Source organism: Nomascus leucogenys, chromosome 8 (genome assembly GCF_006542625.1).
Source record: "Nomascus leucogenys isolate Asia chromosome 8, Asia_NLE_v1, whole genome shotgun sequence".
In the NCBI taxonomy this organism is placed as follows: Eukaryota; Metazoa; Chordata; class Mammalia; order Primates; family Hylobatidae; genus Nomascus; species Nomascus leucogenys.
The window spans coordinates 80,106,731-80,125,241 of NC_044388.1; the positions used below are offsets into that span (position 1 = coordinate 80,106,731).

At 41.5% G+C, this 18,511-nt stretch overlaps 1 pseudogene; it reads right to left on the reverse strand.

Moving 5' to 3' along the window:
- Nucleotides 1-15,647: 15,647 nt before the first annotated feature.
- Nucleotides 15,648-16,238, reverse strand: LOC100585603 (annotated as a pseudogene).
- Nucleotides 16,239-18,511: the final 2,273 nt, after the last annotated feature.

Below are 18,511 nucleotides of genomic sequence, written 5' to 3' on the forward strand. Positions count from 1 at the left end.
TGATTTTTTTTGACTAAAATAGTTATTACAACAGAGGTTACTCTTGGGTGTTTAAATCAAGGAAGGGTTTGGTTTAGACACTTAGAGAAATGTCTTTGTTAAAAAAAAAGTGCACTGTAAAAGCATCACATGGTCTAGCCTCATAATAATTGTCAGGCCTCTGAGCCCAAGCTAAGCCATCATATCCCCTGTGACCTGCACGTATACATCCAGATGGCCTGAAGCACTTGAAGATCCACAAAAGAAGCGAAAATAGCCTTAACTGATGGCATTCCACCATTGTGATTTGTTTCTGCCCTACCCTAACTGATCAATGTACTTTGTAATCTCCCCCACCCTTAAGAAGGTTCTTTGTAATCTCCCCCACCCTTAAGAAGGTTCTTTGTAATTCTCCCTATCCTTGAGAATGTACTTTGTGAGATCCACCCCCTGCCCGCAAAACATTGCTCCAAACTCCACTGCCTATCCCAAAGCCTGTAAGAACTAATGATAATCCCACCACCCTTTGCTGACTCTCTTTTTGGACTCAGCCCGCCTGCACCCAGGTGAAATAAACAGCCTTGCTGCTCACACGAAGCCTGTTTGGTGGTCTCTTCACGTGGACGTGACAGACATTTGGTGCCGAAGACCGGGATCAGAGGGACTTCTTCGGGAGACCAGTCCCCTGTCCTCACCCTCACTCCATGAAGAGATCGACCTACGACCCGGGTCCTCAGACCAACCAGCCCAAGGAACATCTCACCAATTTCAAATCGAGTAAGTGGTCTTTTCACTCTCTTATCCAGCCTCTGTCGCTACCCTTCAATCTCCCTGTCTTTCTAATTCCAGTTCTTTTTCCTCTCTAGTAGAGACAAAGGAGGCACATTTTATCCATGGACCCAAAACTCCGGTGCCAGTCATGGACTCAGGAAGACAGCCTTCCCTTGGTGTTTAATCACTGTGGGGACGCCTGCCTGATTATTCACCCACACTCCATTGGTGTCTGATCACTGTGGGGACACCTGCCTTGGTCATTCACCCACATTCCCTTGGTGGCAAGTTAATTGTGGGAATGCCTGCTTTGGCTGCTCACCCACATGCAGCCCAGGGCTGCTCCCCACCCTCCTTCTCCATGTCTCTACCTTTCTCTTTAAACTCACCTCCTTCACTATGGGCAACCCTCCACCCTCCATTCCCCCTTCTTCTCCCTTAGCCTGTGTTCTCAAGAACTTAAAACCTCTTCAACTCACACCTGCCCTAAAACTTAATGCCTTATTTTCTTCTGCAATACCGCTTGGCCGCAGTACAAACTCAACAGTAGTTCCAAGTGGCCAGAGAGTGGCACTTTTGATATGTCTATCCTACAAGATCTGGATAATTTTTGTTGAAAAATAGGCAAATGGTCTGAGGTGCCTGACGTCCAGGCAATCTTCTACACATTGGTCCCTCCGTAGTCTCTGCTCCCAACGTGACTCATCCCAAATCCTTCTTCTTTCTCTCCTGTCTGTTCCTTCAGTCTCCACCCCAAGCTCTGAGTTCTTTGGATCCTTCTTTTCTACAGATCCATCTGACCTCTCCCCTCCTCCCCAGGCTGCTCCTCGTCAGGCTGAGCCAGGTCCCAGTTCTTCCTCAGCCGCTGCTCCCCCCCCATAATCCTTTTATCACTTCCTCTCCTCACACCCGGTCTGGCTTACAGTTTGCTTCTGCGACTAGCTCTCCCCCACCTGCCCAACAATTTCCTCTTAGAGAAGTGGCTGGAGCTGAAGGCATAGTCTGGGTATATGCGCCTTTTTCTCTATCAGACTTTTCCCAAATCAGCCAGTGTTTAGGCTCTTTCTCATCAGACCCTACTAAATATATACAGGAATTCTGATATCTAACTCTGTCCTACAATTTAACCTGGAGTGACTTAAATGTCATCCTAACTTCTACCTTCTCCCCAGATGAATGGGAAAGAGTTTTTTCTCTAGCCCAATCTCACACTGATAACCGCTGACTTCATGAGCCAGACCTCCATGAAGGCATTAGAGCAGTTTCCCGAGAAGATCCCCATTGGAACTATCAGGCAGATTCCCCAGGTATAGCTAGGTGAGATTACGTGATTTCCTGCTTAGTTGAAGGGCTTTAAGGGAGCTTACAAAGCTTTTAATTATGACAAACTTAAAAAACTACCCAAGGTAAAGATGAAAACCCAGCCCAGTTCATGGCCCACTTAGCAGCAACCTTTAGATGCTTTACCGCCCTAGACCCAGAGGGGCTGGAAGGCTGTCTTATTCTCAATATGCATTTTATTACCCAATCCACTCCCGACATTAGAAAAACCTCCAAAAATTATATTCCAGCCCTCAAACCCCACAACAGGACCTAATTAACCTCACTTTCAAGCTCTACAATAATAAAGAGTTGCAGTTACTTGCCTCTGCTCTGAGAGAAACCCCAGCCATATCTCCAGCGCACAAGAACTTCAAAATGCCTAAGCCACAGCAGTCAGGCATTCCTTCAGGAATTCCTCCCCCAGGATCTTGCTTCAAGTGCTGGAAATCTGGCCACTAGGCCAAGGAATGCCCACAGCCCGGGATTCCTCCCAAGCCGTGTCCCATTTCTGCGGGACCCCACTGGAAATTGGACTGTCTGACTGGCCCAAGGCTCTGACTGACTCCTTCCCAGATCTTCTCGGCTTAGCGGCTGAAGACTGACGTTGCCCGATCACCTCGGAAGCCTCCTGGACCTTCACAGATGCTTTGGGTAACTCTTACAGTGGAAGGTAAGTATGTCCCTTTCTTAATCAATACGGAGGCTACGCACTTCACATTACCTTCTTTTCAGGGGCCTGTTTCCCTTGCTTCCATAACCATTGTGGGTATTGATGGCCAGGCTGCTAAACCTCTTAAAACTCCCCAACTCTGGTGCCAACTTGGACAACATTCTTTAATGCACTCATTTTTAGTTATCCCCACCTGCCCAGCTCCATTATTAGGTGGAGACATTTTAACTAAATTATCTGCTTCCCTGACTATTCCTGGGCTACAGCCACACCTCTTTGCTGCCTTTTCCCCCAGTTCAAAGCCTCCTTCACATCCTCTCTTTGTATCTCCCCACCTTAATCCACAAGTATAGGACACCTCTACTCCCTCCTTGGCGATGAATGATGTACCCCTTACCATCCCATTAAAACCTAATCACCCTTACCCCGCTCAACACCAGTATCCCATCCCACAGCAGGCTTTCAAAGCATTAAAGCCTGTTATCACTCGCCTGTTACAGTATGGCCTTTTAAAGCCTGTAAGCTCTCCTTACAATTCTCCCATTTTACCTGTCCAAAAACCGGACAAGTCTTACAGGTTAGTTCAGGATCTGTGCCTTATCAACCAAATTGTCTTGCCTACCCACCCCGTGGTGCCAAACCCATAGACTCTCCTATCCTCAATACCTCCCTCCACAACCCATTCTGTTCTAGATAAACCTAGCTGACCCCATAAATCCTAAATCCTTTCCCCACTCCCCTTTCCATTTCTTAAAAAACAGCCCTAAAAGCTGCTCCCACACTAGCTCTCCCTAACTCATCCCAGCCTTTTTCATTACACACAGCCAAAGTGCAGGGCTGTGCGGTCAAAATTCTTACACAAGGACTGGGACCATGCCCTGTGGCCTTTTTATCCAAACAACTTGACCTTAACTGTTTTAGCCTAGCCCTCATGTCTGTGTGCGGCAGCTGCCACTGCCTTAATACTTTTAGAGGCCCTCAAAATCACAAACTATTCTCAACTCACTCTCTACAGTTCTCATAACTTCCAAAATCTATTTTCTTCCTCATACCTGATGCATATACTTTCTGCCCCCTTCCACTACCTCTCAGCAAGTCAAACTCATTGCCTTAACTCAAGCCCTCCCCCTTGCAAAGGGACTACGTGTCAATATTTATACTGACTCTAAATATGCCTTCCATATCCTGCACCACCATGCTGTTATATGGGCTGAAAGAGGTTTCCTCACTACGCAAGGGTCCTCCATCATTAATGCCTCTTTAATAAAAACTCTTCTCAAGGCCACTTTACTTCCAAAGGAAGCTGGAGTCGTTCACTGCAAGGGCCATCAAAAGGCGTCAGATCCCATCACTCAGGGCAACACTTATGCTGATAAGGTAGCTTAAAAAAGCAGCTAGCGTCCCAACTTCTGTCCCTCATGGCCAGTTTTTCTCCTTCTCATTGGTCACTCCCACCTACTCCCCCACTGAAACTTCCACCTATCAATCTCTTCCCACACAAGGCAAATGGTTCTTAGACCAAGGAAAATATCTCCTTCCAGCCTCACAGGCCCATTGTATTTTGTCATCATTTCATAACCTCTTCCATGTAGGTTACAAGCTGCTAGCCCACCTCTTAGAACCTCTCATTTCCTTTCCATCATGAAAATCTATCCTCAAGGAAATCATTTCTCAGTGTTCCATCTGCTATTCTACTTCTCCTCAGGGATTGTTCAGGCCCCCTCCCTTCTCTACACATCAAGCTCGGGGACTTGCCCCTGCCAAGGACTGGCAAATTTACTCACATGCCCCAAGTCAGAAAACTAAAATACTTCTTGGTCTAGGTAGACACTTTCACTGGATGGGTAGAGGCCTTTCCCACAGGGTCTGAGAAGGCCACCATGGTCATTTCTTCCCTTCTGTCAGACAATTCCTCGGTTTGGCCTTCCCACCTCTATATAGTCTGATAATGGACCAGCCTTTAGTAGTCAAATCACCCAAGCAGTTTCTCAGGCTCTTCGTATTCAGTGAAACCTTCATACCCCTTACCATCCTCAATCTTCAGGAAAGGTAGAACAGACTAATGGTCTTTTAAAAACACACCTCACCAAGCTCAGCCTCCAACTTAAAAAGGAGGACTCTCTGAAGGATAGAGCCCCAAAACTCACCAATCAAGCAAGTAATTACACTGAACCCCCTTGAGCACTCTCTAATTGGATGTCCAGGGTCCTCCCAATTCTTAGTCATTTAATACCTGTTTTTCTCCTTCTCTTAATTCAGACCTTGTGTCTTCCATTTAGTTTCTCAATTCATACAAAACCATATCCAGGCCATCACCAGTCATTCCATATGACAAATGCTATTTTTAACAACCCCACAATATCACCCCTTACCACAAAATCTTCCTTTAGCTTAATCTCTCCTACTCTAGGTTCCCATGCCACCCCTAATCCTGCTTAAACCAGCCCTGAGAAACTTCACCCATTATCTCTCCATACCAGTCCCCCCAAATTTTTGCTGCCTCAACACTATTTTATATTATTTTTCTTATTAATATAAGAAGATACGAATGTCAGGCCTCTGAGCCCAAGCTAAGCCATCATATCCCCTGTGACCTGCATGTATACATCCAGATGGCCTGAAGCAACTAAAGATCCACAAAAGAAGTGAAAATAGCCTTAACTGATGACATTCCACCATTGTGATTTGTTTCTGCCCCACCCTAACTGATCAATGTACTTTGTAATCTCCCCCACCCTTAAGAAGGTTCTTTGTAATTCTCCCCACCCTTGAGAATATACTTTATGAGATCCTCCCCCTGCCCGAAAAGCATTGCTCCTGACTCCACCGCCTATCCCAAACCTGTAAGAACTAATGATAATCCCACCACCCTTTGCTGACTCCTTTTTCAGACTCAGCCTGCCTGCACCCAGGTGAAATAAACAGCCTTGTTGCTCACACAAAGCCTATTTGGTGGTCTCTTCACACGGATGGACTCGTGCGACAAAGACCATCTGTGATCCAGTTGTTCCGGTACACTAGGGCAAGAACCCCTGGGGATAGAGAAAGCTCTTTGTCCTTGTGATAAGGCTGAGGGTCTAATTGAGCTGATTAACACAAGTCAGCCGGCGGACAGCTAAGCTGAAACAGCACACTGTAACACATGCCCACTGGGGCTTTGGGACCTGTAAACACTCAACCCTAGACATTGCCATAGGGTTGGAGCCCATGCTCCCCACAGCCTGCCTGTCGGCATGCTCCCCCTGGGGGTTTGAGCATGGGGGCACTGAAGAAGCAAGCCACACCCCCATTGCACACCCTGCAAGGGGGATAAGGGAAAAGTCCTCCCATTTCACTACCACTTGGCTAGCCCTGTGATTATTAAATTCTTAATTTGCTGCCAAAAGAAAGAAAAAGAAAATAAAGGAATTTGGAAGTCTAAAATAGGAAAAAAGAGGTCTTATGAATCTATGAGATCTACTTCTACCTGCGTGTCTAATACATCTACATATTTATGTGTCATGTATATGATGTTTCATTACTAAAAATATATAAAAGAGCTTTAATTGGCTTAAAGAAAAAAGCACTTAAATCGAATACTTTATTAGAAAACATTGAGACTTTAAACCAAGTGCTTTTTCAAGTTCAAGTGACTTAAGTAAATCTTTTTTTTTTTTTTTTGAGACGGGGTCTCACTCTGTCACCCAGGCTGGAGTGCAGTGGCACCATCTCGGCTTACTGCAAGCTTCACCTCCCGGGTTTACTTATGCCATTCTTCTGCCTCAGCCTCCTGAGTAGCTGGGACTACAGAGGCCCACCACCACACCAGGCTAATTTTTTTTTTTGTATTTTTAGTAGAGATGGGGTTTCACCGTGTTAGCCAGGATGGTCTCGATCTCCTGACCTTGTAATCCGCCTGCTTCGGCCTCCCAAAGTGTTGGGATTACAGGCGTGAGCCACCACACCCAGCCTCGACTTAAGTAAATCTTTAATAAATAAGCTGGTTTTAAAAATACTGGTGAAGTAGAATTAGAAATGGCTTCAGAATTGTCAACATACATTATTGTTTAGATTTATTGGTCAAGTGGTTTTATATTTATCTCTGCTAGATGTCAACATTTGGCATGAAGGTTGTAAAGCTATGAGTGTAGCCCAAAAGAGAATTGTTTATGTAAAATTTGATATATAAGGCCTTTAATATTGTTTAGTTAATGAAAACAGCTAAATCCTGAATTTTTGGTAAACAAAACACCATTTATCTAATCTTAAGTTTCTTACCTAGGAAAATCTGAAATTCACAGATTATAAAAATGGTTAACCATATGAAAAAAAGGTCAACATCACTGATCATTAGAGAAATGCAAATCAAAACCACAGTGAGGCCAGGAGCAGTGTCTCATGCCTGTAATCCCAGTACCTTGGGGGCCGATGTGGGTGGATCACTGGAGGTCAGGAATTCGGGACCAGCCTGGCCAACATGGTGAAACCTCATCTCTACCAAAAATACAAAAATTAGCTGGGCATGGTAGTGCGTGCCTGAAATCCCAACTACTCAGGAGGCTGAGGCAGGAGAATTGCTTGAACCCAGTAGGTGGAGGTTGCTGTGAGTCGAGATCGTGTACTGCACTCCAGCCTGGGCAATAAAGCAAGACTCTGCCTCAAAACAAACAAAACCCCCAGAAAACCCACAGTGAGATACCATCTCATGCCAGTCAGAATGGCGATTACTAAAAAGTCCAGAAACAACAGATGCTGTCGAGGTTGCAGAGAAAAAGGAACGTTTTTACACTGTTGGTGGGAGTGTAAATTGTGGAAGACAGTGTGGAAATTCCTCAAAGATCTAGAGGCAGAAATACCATTTGACCCAGCAATCCCATTACTGGGTATATACCCAAAGGAATATAAATCATTCTGTAATAAAGATACGTGGATGTGTATGTTCATTGCAGCACTACTCGCAATACCAAAGACATGGAATCAACCCAAATGCCCATAAATAATAGACTGGATAAAGAAAACATGGTACATACACACCATGGAATACTATGCAGCCATAAGAAGGAATGAGATCATGTCCTTTGCAGGGACATAGATGGAGCTGGAAGCTGTTATCCTCAGCAAACTAATGCAGGAACAGAAAACCAAGCACTGCATGTTCTCACTTATAAGTGGGAGCTGAACGATGAAAACACATGGACACATGAGAGGAACAACACACACTGGGGCTTCTCAGTGGGAGGGAGAGCATCAGGAAGAATAGCTAATGGATGCCGGACTTAATACCAAGGCGATGGGTTGATCTGTGAAGCAAACCACCATGGCACACATTTAGCTATATAATAAACCTGCACATCCTGCACTTGTACTTCAGAACTTAAAAGTCGAAGGAAAACAAAAACAAATAGTTAACAAGAAAATAAGTTTATTTTTGTTACTTTTTGTTTGTTTCTTTGTTTGTGATAAAGTCTCGCTCTGTCACCCAGGCTGGAGTGCAGTGGCATGATCACGGCTCACTGCAACCTGCAACCTCTGCCTCCCAGGTTCAAGTGATTCTTGTGCCTCAGCCTCCCAAGTAGCTGGGATTACAGGCATGCACCACTATGGCCTAGCTCATTTTTGTGTTTTTAGTAGAGGTGGTGTTTTGCCATGTTGGCCAGGCTGGTCTCGAACTCCTGGCCTCAAGCGATTCTCTCGCCTCAGCCTCCCAAAGTGCTGGGATTACAGGCATGAGCCACTGGGCTGGCCATCAGGGAAATAACTTCAAATGATAGCTATCACAGTTTTCATAAGTAATCTGGGTAAACTATTTTTAAAAATTAATTAGGTAAATGTAATGGAATAAATGCTTATAAATAATCTTATATAATTTAAAATCTAAAGTTATATTAAGTTAAATAATAGATATTCATTAAATGTCTGGGTCATTTCCTTTTAAAAAAATTATAGGAAAACATTTTTCTAAAAAAAGAAATGTGTTCTTATTTAAAGGAAAATAATTTTTGACTAATTCCAAGGTAATTTAAAAGTTATTTATGAAACAAAATAAAGGTAGTCAGTAAATACGAGCAATGTAAAGAAAGTTACAAATATAAAGAGTTGTTTTTGGCAAGAAAGGTTAAAAGGAAAATAATTTTATGTAAGAAAGACTCTCGTGAGGTAAAATTTTGTCCCAAAATAAAATGACTGGTTATTTAAGAAAGAGGGATGTCTAGGATAAAACAGGAAGTCCAAGCATGTTGTAAATGATTTGTATCAAGTTGTCTGTAATTAAAGGGAAACTATTTATAATTCTTCTTCTAGAGAAGAATTCTAAAGAATTGGTTAGAACAGCAAACTTTTCTTAAAGTATTGATTTACTCTTAATAAAATTACAAGAGATTGTAATTGTTTTTTTAGCCCAAAGTTCAACTTTTATTGCCTTTTGCTGTTTTCAGCTTTCTCTCCCCTTTTAAAATGACTGAAATAATAACTCTCCTTCAACTCATTTTCAGCTCCTATAAGTTTTTTCCCCCTCAGGTTCTAATTATTTGTTGTGGCCTGATGCCAAAAATGTTTTATCTTAAAGGTCTAAAGGAAATGTTTTCTTCTAACATAGTATCCTGTGCTCTTGGCTTTAAATTGTTCTATGAATCTGAAAATTTTTACTTGCGACCCAGGAAACATTCTTCCTATGTCTAATTCAAGTACTATTTTCATTAGTTTTGACTTTCAGATTATCTAAATGGATTTCCCATAGGGAACAGAAATTGCACGGCAGAAGGTCTTTGCTTTTGCCTTTTGGTAACTGGCCTAACAAACAGATTTTATGTTTTATTGAAATAATTCCTATATCATTATTATAAAGTTTTGGTTTGCTTAGAAAAAACTGAAATTAAAAAACATTCTAAATTAAGGTTATTGCATCTGTGTAACTTTCTGTATGTGCTTTTCAAGTTTTTGTGCCATTCAGTTACAGGGTTTGACTCTTGAGTCTAAAAAGGACACTAAGTCCTTCTCAATCTTAAATACTGACAGCAGTTAAAGCCTCATCTTCAGACCTGGTGGAAGATGCCAATCAACATAAACTGCTTTCATGAGACACAGGGCCAGAAGTTAAAAGTATTCGACCTCCTAAGGCTCAGGGACTATTGTGGAAGAGGTGGGTGCATGAGATTGTAAGGGCTGATGTTGAGAGATTAAATTAGTTCAGTTCTCTATAAACCTAACCATTAATGTCAAAGTCACACTGATGCAAAACCAGCATATGGCTGGTCTTTGAGCATTTTCTTAGAGCATTAGCACACTCCTTAATAAAAGGTTATACAGGTTATAGAAACGTTTATGGAAATTATACCTTATGGTCAAGATGACTAAAATTTAGTAGATTTTGTTTATAATTTTTTTTTTTGAGATAGAGCCTTGCTCTGCTGCCCAGGTTGGAGTGCAGTGGCATGATATCAACTCACTGCAACCTCTGCCTCCTGGGTTCAAGCAATTCTTCTGCCTCAGCCTCCCAAGTAGCTGGGACTACAGGCACATGCCACCACGCCTGGGTAATTTTTGTATTTTTAGTGGAGACAGGGTTTCACTATGTTGGCCAGGCTGGTCTCTAACTCCTGACCTCAAGTGATCCACCTGCCTTGGCATCCCAAAGTGTTGGAATTACAGGCATGAGCCACCATGCCAGGCCTGTTTATGAAATTTTGAGAGATTTAGTTGTTCTTATGCTGTCTTTATTAGGGTTTATTGTTTAGGAAAGTAAGTCTCTTTTCTCAAAGAATAACATTTTTTTTCCTTTTTGAAATCTTTGAGTTATCATTTTGGCTAAAAAAATGAATTATTTTATAATATTTTACAATGATCCTATTTTGTGATATCAAGTGTTATATTTGGCAAACTTTCCAAAATCAAATTCTAACTTTGCTTCTCATTAATTTTTTTGATATTAGGTCCCCTGAAGTGCAAAAAAGACATATTTGGCTTATTTGATATAATAAAATCATATAGGAAGTTTTGTCAAATATGAAATGGTGTTTACCATTCTTCAGATTCCTGTGATTGGGATTAGTCTTTTTTTTTTTTTTTTTTTTTTTTGAGATGGAGTCTCGTCCTGTTGCCCAGGCTGGAGTGCAGTGGCACAATCTTGGCTCACTGCAACCTCTGTCTCCTGGATTCAAGTGATTCTTCTGCCCCAGCCTCCCGAGTAGCTGGGATTACAGGCACACGCCACCATGCCTGGCTAATTTTTGTGTTTTTAGTAGAGATGGGGTTTCACCATGTTGGTCAGGCTGGTCTTGAACTCCTGACCTTGTGATCCACCCACCTCAGCCTCCCAAAGTGCTGGGATTACAGGCCTGAGCCACCACGCCCAGCCTCGGATGAGTCTTAGTATATGTTGTCAGTAGTAATTATGCTTATCATGTAAATTGTTGTATGCCACAGAAGTAACTAAATTTCCTTGTCAATCATGTCTAACTATGACTGTTCTAAGAGTTTTGTCATCCACAGTTGTTTTACTTTTATCCTTTTTTTTTTTTCTGAGAAAGAATCATACTCTGTCACCCAGGCTGGAGTGCAGTGGTGCAATCTTGGCTCAATGCAACCTCCACCTCCCGAATTCAAGTGATTCTCCCACCTCAGCCTCCCAAGTAGCTGGGATTACAGGTGCATGCCACCATGCCCGGCTAATTTTTGTATTTTTTGTAAAGACAGGGTTTTGCCATGTTGGCCAGGGTAATCTCAAACTCCTGACCTCAAGTGATCCACCCACCTCAGCTTTCCAAAGTGCTGGGATTATAGACATGAGCCACTGCACCCAGCCTACTTTTATCCTTTTCAAAAGGTGATTTTATAAATAGCTATATGACTCTGACAGGTGCTTTTGAATGCAGGTTTCTAATAACTTGGGAGATTGTGACACTAGAATAGAGGAGAAACATCTAAGACTCCCGTAGACAGTTAATGTGTTCATAAACATTGAGCAGAACTGGAGTTAATTACACGGACTAAATGAATGGAAAACTGAAATAATCTTTTTATGACTTTGTTTGAAACATTGGTAATTCTTTTGTTTCTGAGTCCAGAAAACCCTTTTTGAGTGATTTACAGCTTTTAACAATTGGGTAAACTAAATTCCCGTGAGCAAAATCTGAAGCATATTCCTCTACCTGATTTCTCCAGAATTTGAAAACTATTTGTAAGTATACTTAACTTATGGCAGTCTAGTTATTTGCATAAGTTCAGTAAGCATCTGTTTTCTTTTGTAACAGGATACAATTGAAGACACTGGTTATTTTACCAAGGCTTTGATTGGAATGGCATACTTTCAGATATAAATCAACTGCTTTAAGGAATCAAAGTTGACTTACAGAGTCATAAAATCCCCTTGGGAAAGCTGGCCTCATGCCTTGTCCACACAGTTCCTGTACAGTTTCCTGACCTGTGGTAAGTAAAGCATGTCAGTTTCTGGGCCAGGTGTGGTTCCTCATGCCTGTAATCCCAGCACTTTGGGAGGCCAAGGTGGGTGGATCACTTAAGGTCAGAAGTTTGAGACCAGTTGGCCAACAGGCCAACAGAGCAAAACCCCATCTCTACTAAACATTAAAAAATGAGCTGGGCATGGTGGCATGTGCATTTAATTCCAGCTATTTGGGAGGCTGAGGCACGAGAATCACTTGAACCTGGGTGGCAGAGGTTGCAGTGAGCCGATATTGCACCATTGCACTCCAGCCTGGGTGGCAGAGTGAGACTTTGTCTCAAAAAAAAAAAAAAAGAGTCACTTTCTGATAGGCCCAGGAGACTCAAATTAACTTCGGAATTCACCCAATGAATACAGGTATCTGCAGGCACAGGCTAGACTCAAGGCATTGAAGTCTAATCTGAAATTTCTTATGGAATAAAGTTCCAGCAAAGCCAGTTTTTTTTTTTTTTTTAAAGAGCCTATATGGCAAATAATTTTTTCTTTTTTGAGACAGAATCTTGCTCTGTTGCCCAGGCTGGAGTACAGTGGCACGATCTGGGCTCACTGCAACCTCTGCCTCTGAGATTCAAGTGATTCTCATGCCTCAGCCTCCTGAATAGTTGGACTACAGGCATGTGCCACCATGCCTGGCTAGTTTTTGTATTTTTAGTGGAGATGGGGTTTCTCCCTGTTGCCCAGGCTGGTCTTGAACTTCTGGCCTCAAGTGAGCCACCTGTTTCAGCCTCCCAAAGTGCTGGGATTACAGGTGTGAGCCACTGTGCCCAGCCAGCACATAATTATTCTTGCTGACTTCATGCAAATACACAGGCCAAATGTAATAAGACTAACACTTATTTTATGCATAAATTTGTCCTGTGATTTGTGTTTAGTGAAAATGGGGACTGGAGAGAGAAAAATTATTTTTCAAAGTGAACTATAGTGCACCTGTTATTAGATTCTAGTCTTGCCTAATATTTTTCAATTTTTATTATTTTCTAGTTTGGACGAATTTAAAAATTTTGGGGAGGTACATATATTCAAAATAATATTTTCAATTTTTTCTTCTTTCCTTCCTTTTTTTCCATTTTTTGTGATTTGAAATCACTAAAAATTATGCTGTGCTTTCTTAAAACCCTGTGAACTGAAGCTACACAACTTAAACTTCAGAAGAAAATAACAGCAACCTATATGCCAGCCTACTGATGTATGAACTTCAGAGAAAAATGGCTCTATCTTTTCATTTGTTTGTTGTTTTCTTTCTTTCTTTCCCTATTTTCTCTTTATAGAACATGATACTTTACAACCTGCTAAAAATGAGCTTTTCTAATAATGTGAGACCTACCTGTCTAGAATAAATCATCCTAGCTATAAGTGATCAGAAAAACCTGAGACTGGAGACTCATTTTCTTCTAAAATGCTCTTTCTGAAAGATTTTAAAAAGAAACAGAAAAAATGTGAAAGGAAAATAAATCTCGGATTCCAAAATCACTAAGCCAAGGGAAAAGTCAAGCTGGGAACTATGTCAGGCAAAACTGCCTGCCATTTTATTCCTAAATAAGACAGCTACAAAGATAAAAAAAAAAAAAAATCTCCCGCACAATTTGCCCACAAGGAAATTTCTTGTGGGCCTCAAGATTTTTACCCGAAAACAGTTCTGTTGAATTTCACCCTGGCAATGTAAACTGATAGCTTATTTTCACAGATGTGGGACAGGAAGTCATCCCTCTGCTCACCTGAGACAATTGCATATCCGATTGCCTCCTGTGCCCTATTGTTTATGTAAAAATGCAGATACACTGAGACAGACTAAACTTTTCTTTTCTTTTTTTTTTTTTTTTTTGAGTCAGAGTCTCACCCTGTCACCCAGGCTGGAGTGCAGTGGTGCAATCTCAGCTCACTGCAACCCTTGCCTCCCAGATTCAAGTGATTCTCCTGCCTCAGCCTTCTATATAGCTGGGACTACAGGCACACACCATCATGCCCGGCTAATTTTTGTATTTTTAGCATAGGGGTTTCTGTATGTTGGCCAAGGCTGGTCTCAAACTCCTGAGAGTGAGAGGTCCTGAAAGACCTCGAGTGATCCACCCACCTCAGCCTCCCAATGTGCTGGGATTACAGGTGTGAGCTACCACGCCTGGCTCAGACTAAATTGTGTATTCAGTGAAAGGCTGATCAAGGACTCAAAAGAATGCAATCTTTTGTCTTTTATCTACCTATAACCTGGAAGCCCACCCGCACCCCCATCCCACCTTTGAGTTGTCCCACCTTTCCTAACTGAACCAATATACATCTTACACATACTAATTTATGCCTCATGTCCCCCTAAAATGTATAAAACCAAGCTGTACCCCAACCACCTTGGGCACATGTCATCAGGACCTCTTGAGGCTGTGTCATGGGTGTGTCCTTAACCTTGGCAAATTAAACTTTCTAAATTGTTTGAGACCTGTCTCAGATATTTTGGGTTCATAGGTGATTCTTTTCCTGCTGGAACTGATTGTAGGCTGGTAAAATCAGCCATGCCACTTCTTGAAGGCTTTGCTGCTTAGAAATTTCTTCCACCAGATGCCCTAGGTCTTTACTCTTAAGTTTGACCTTCTACAGAGTCCTAGAGCATGGAGACAATGCAGCCAGTTCTTTGTTTATACTAACAAGGTTTGGTCCAGTTCCTAATAAGTTCTTAATTTGTATCTGAGACGTCAGCGTGGCCTTTACTGTCTGTATTTCTATGAACATTTTGATCACAACCACTTAATCTCTAAGAAGTTCCAAACTTTCCCTCAGGAAAAGTTTGCCTCAGCTGGTTTTGAACTCCTGGCTTCAAGTAATCCTCCCACCTTGGCCTCTCAAAGTACTGGGATGAGAGGCATGAGCCACCATTCTTAGCTGATGCCTTCTATTACTTGTTCTTGTTGAATAGCTCTGGTTAGAACTTCCATTACAATATTGAATAGCAGGGCATCCTTTTCTTGTTCCTGATATTAGGGGGGAAACTTTCACTATTTCATCATTGATATCCTGCTAGCTGTGGCTTTCTCATAAATACTTTGTATCATGTTGGGAAATGGTCTCTTTATTCCTAGTTTTCTTAATTTTTATCATTAAAAGGTTAGATTTTGTTAAATACTTTTTCTGTGTCAACTGAAATGATCATTTGGTTTTTCCTCTTCATTCTATTAATATGATGTGTTACATGGATTGATTTTCTTATGTTTAATCACCCCTGCATTCTTGGAATAAATTCCACTTGGTTATGGTGAATGATCCTTTTAATTTGCTGTTGAGTTCAACCTGCTAATATTTTATTGAGGAGTTTATCATCTATATTTATAAAGGATATTGGTCTGTAATTTTCTTTTCTAATGATGTCTTTATCTGCTTTTGGTATCAGGGTGATGCTAACCTCATAGAATTAGTTAGAAAGTTTTTCTCTGCTTCATTTTTTTGGAAGAGTTTAAGAAGGATTGTTGTTAAGTCTTTAAATGTTTAGTAGTTGATATCTGCATCATCATCCTAAGGGTGTCTCCAGCTATATTCATCTCATTTTTCAATTTGCTTTTCTGTCCTATCAATTTTCTCTGTGGAAGGCACATATGTTCCATGAAGAAGGCTGTTGGATGTTGTGTAGAACTCCTCTCCATATTTTTCTCTTAGTTTTTAATATATTTCTATGTCAGGTTTGATCTGCTTGGTCAACAAATGATACTGGTGTAACTGGGAAGTGGCATAATGTAAAAATCCCAGATTGGAGTTTTTCCTCTTCTTTTTCCTCTCCCATCTTTCTGTATCTTTTCTCATAGTCTTTGTCTGAACATTCTTTTTTTTTCTCCTTCTTCCTGCAATTCCCATTTGAAACAAGCCTTATTAGCTTCCCAGTTTGCAGGTAGTTTTAAGTCCTTTATCATCCTCCACAACTTCTTGGTGATTTAATTTTCAAGCTTCAGTCTGCTTCAGGTTCAGCTCCCAGAATTTGTGCAGTCTTAGTTCACGCTTCTGAGTGGTCAGCTCCTCAGCTGCTGCAAGAGCCTCCTTCTCCATGCTGAACACTGACATCTTCTCAGCCATAGTCTCAGCCATCCTATGGCAGTGCTTTTCTCCATACTCTTCCCCCCACCTCCCCATTTTGATACACAGTTTTGCTGGGCATAGACTTTTTTCTCTTGTACTCTTAGTATGCCCATCCCCTGCCTTCTCGATGGCTCCTGATGACAAATCAGCTGTTAATCTTATTGAGGATCCCTTGTATGTGACAAGTCATTTTTCTCTTGCTTCTTTCAAGATGCTATTTTTGTCTTTGTCTTTGACAGTTTGATTATGTTGTGTTTAGGTGTGGATCTCTTGCTGTTTATCCTGCTTGGAGCTCATTGAGCTTTTTGGGTGTGTAGATTAATCTAATTTGGGAAGTTTTCAAACATTATTTCTTCAAATGTTTATGCCTTCTCTTTCCCTTCTCTTTCTCAGGTTATTGTTATTTATTTTTATGTTCTTATACTTGAGGGTGTTCTACAGGTTTTTAGGTTTTGTTCATTTTTCATCACTCTTTTTTCTTTCTGTTTCTCATATTGGATAATTTCAGTTTCTCAAATTGGATAATCAGTGAACCTTCAAGTTCACTGATTTTTGTTCTGCCTTCTCAACTCTGCTCTTGAGCTCCTATCAAATTTTTCATTTCAGTTATTATACTTTTCAACCCCAGGGTTTCTATTTGGTTATTAAAAAAATAATTTCTACCTCCTTATTGATAAGTTCTATTGAGTGAGCCATTATTTCCACACTTCTCTTAAGTTTTTCAGTCTTTTTTTTTTTTTTTTTTTTTTTTGACAACAGGTTCTCTCTTTGTCATCCAGGCTGGAGCACAGTGGTGTGAACATGGCTCATGGCTCATTGCAGCCTCAACCTCCTAGGCTCAAGCCATCTTCCCATCTTAGACTCCTGTGTAGCTGGGACCACAGGCAGGTACCACCATTCCCTGCTAATTATTTCATTCTATTTGTAGAGATGGGGTCTTGCCATGTTACCCAGGCTGGTCTTGAAATCCTGGCCTCAAGCAATTCACCTGCCTCAGCCTCCCAAAGCACCAGGATTACAGAGTGAGCCACTGCTTGGCCTAGACAAAGTTTTTCTTCGTTTTTTTTTTTTTTTTTTTTTTTTTTTTAACATATTTTAAATAGTAGATTTAACTAGGCACAGTGGCTCACACCTGTAATCCTAGCACTTTGGGACCTTGAGGTGGGGGGATTGCTTGAAGCCAGGACTTTGAGAACAACCTGGGCAACATAGTGAGACTTTGCCTCTATAAATTTTTTTTTCAAAGCTGACTTATAGTCTTTTTAGTAAGTCTAATGTTTAGGCTTCCCCAGAGTCACTTTTTGTTGATTGCTTTTTTCCCCTCATGTGTGTATATAGGCCATTCTCTTTTTTTCTTTGCATGTCTTATAGTTGTTGAAAACTGGACATTTAAAACAGTATTTTCTTTCGCATCCGTGTGAAGAGACCACCAAACAGGCTTTGTGTGAGCAACAATGCTGTTTATTTCACCTGGGTGCAGGTAGGCTGAGTCCGAAAAGAGAGTCAGCCAAGGGAGATAGGGGTGGGGCCATTTTATAAGATTTGGGTAGGTAAAGGAAAATTACAGTCAAAGAGGGGTTGTTCTCTGGCTGGCAGGAGTGGGGGTCACACGGTGCTCAGTAGGGGAGCTTTTGAGCCAGCACGAGCCAGGAGAAGGAATTTCACAAGATAATGTCATCAGTTAGGGCAGGAACAGGCCATTTTCATTTCTTTTGTGGTGGAATGTCATCAGTTGAGGCAGGAACCGGCCATCTGGATGTGTACATGCAGGTCACAGGGGATATGATGGCTTAGCTTGGGCTCAGAGGCCTGACATTCCTGTCTTCTTATATTAATAAGAAAAATAAAACGAAATAGTGGTAAAGTGTTGGGATGGCAAAAATTTTGGGGGGTGGTATGGAGAGATAATGGGCAATGTTTCTCAGGGCTGCTTCGAGCGGGATTAGGGGTGGCATGGGAACCTAGAGTGGGAGAGATTAAGCTGAAGATTTTGTGGTAAGGGGTGATATCATGGGATTGTTAGAAGAAACATTTAGAATTATTGGTGATGGCCTGGATACGGTTTTGTATGAATTGAAAAACTAAACGGAATAAGAGAAGGAGAAAAACAGGTATTAAAGGTCTAAGAATTGGGAGGACTTAGGACATCTAATTAGAGAGTGCCTAAGGAGATTCAGCATAGTCCTGCCAGCAAAGATTATTTATTTACTTTAAGAGTTAAAAGTGGCAGTTTGGGGATAGCACCAATATCAGCTGTGATGGCTTGGAGAAACAGTGTAAAC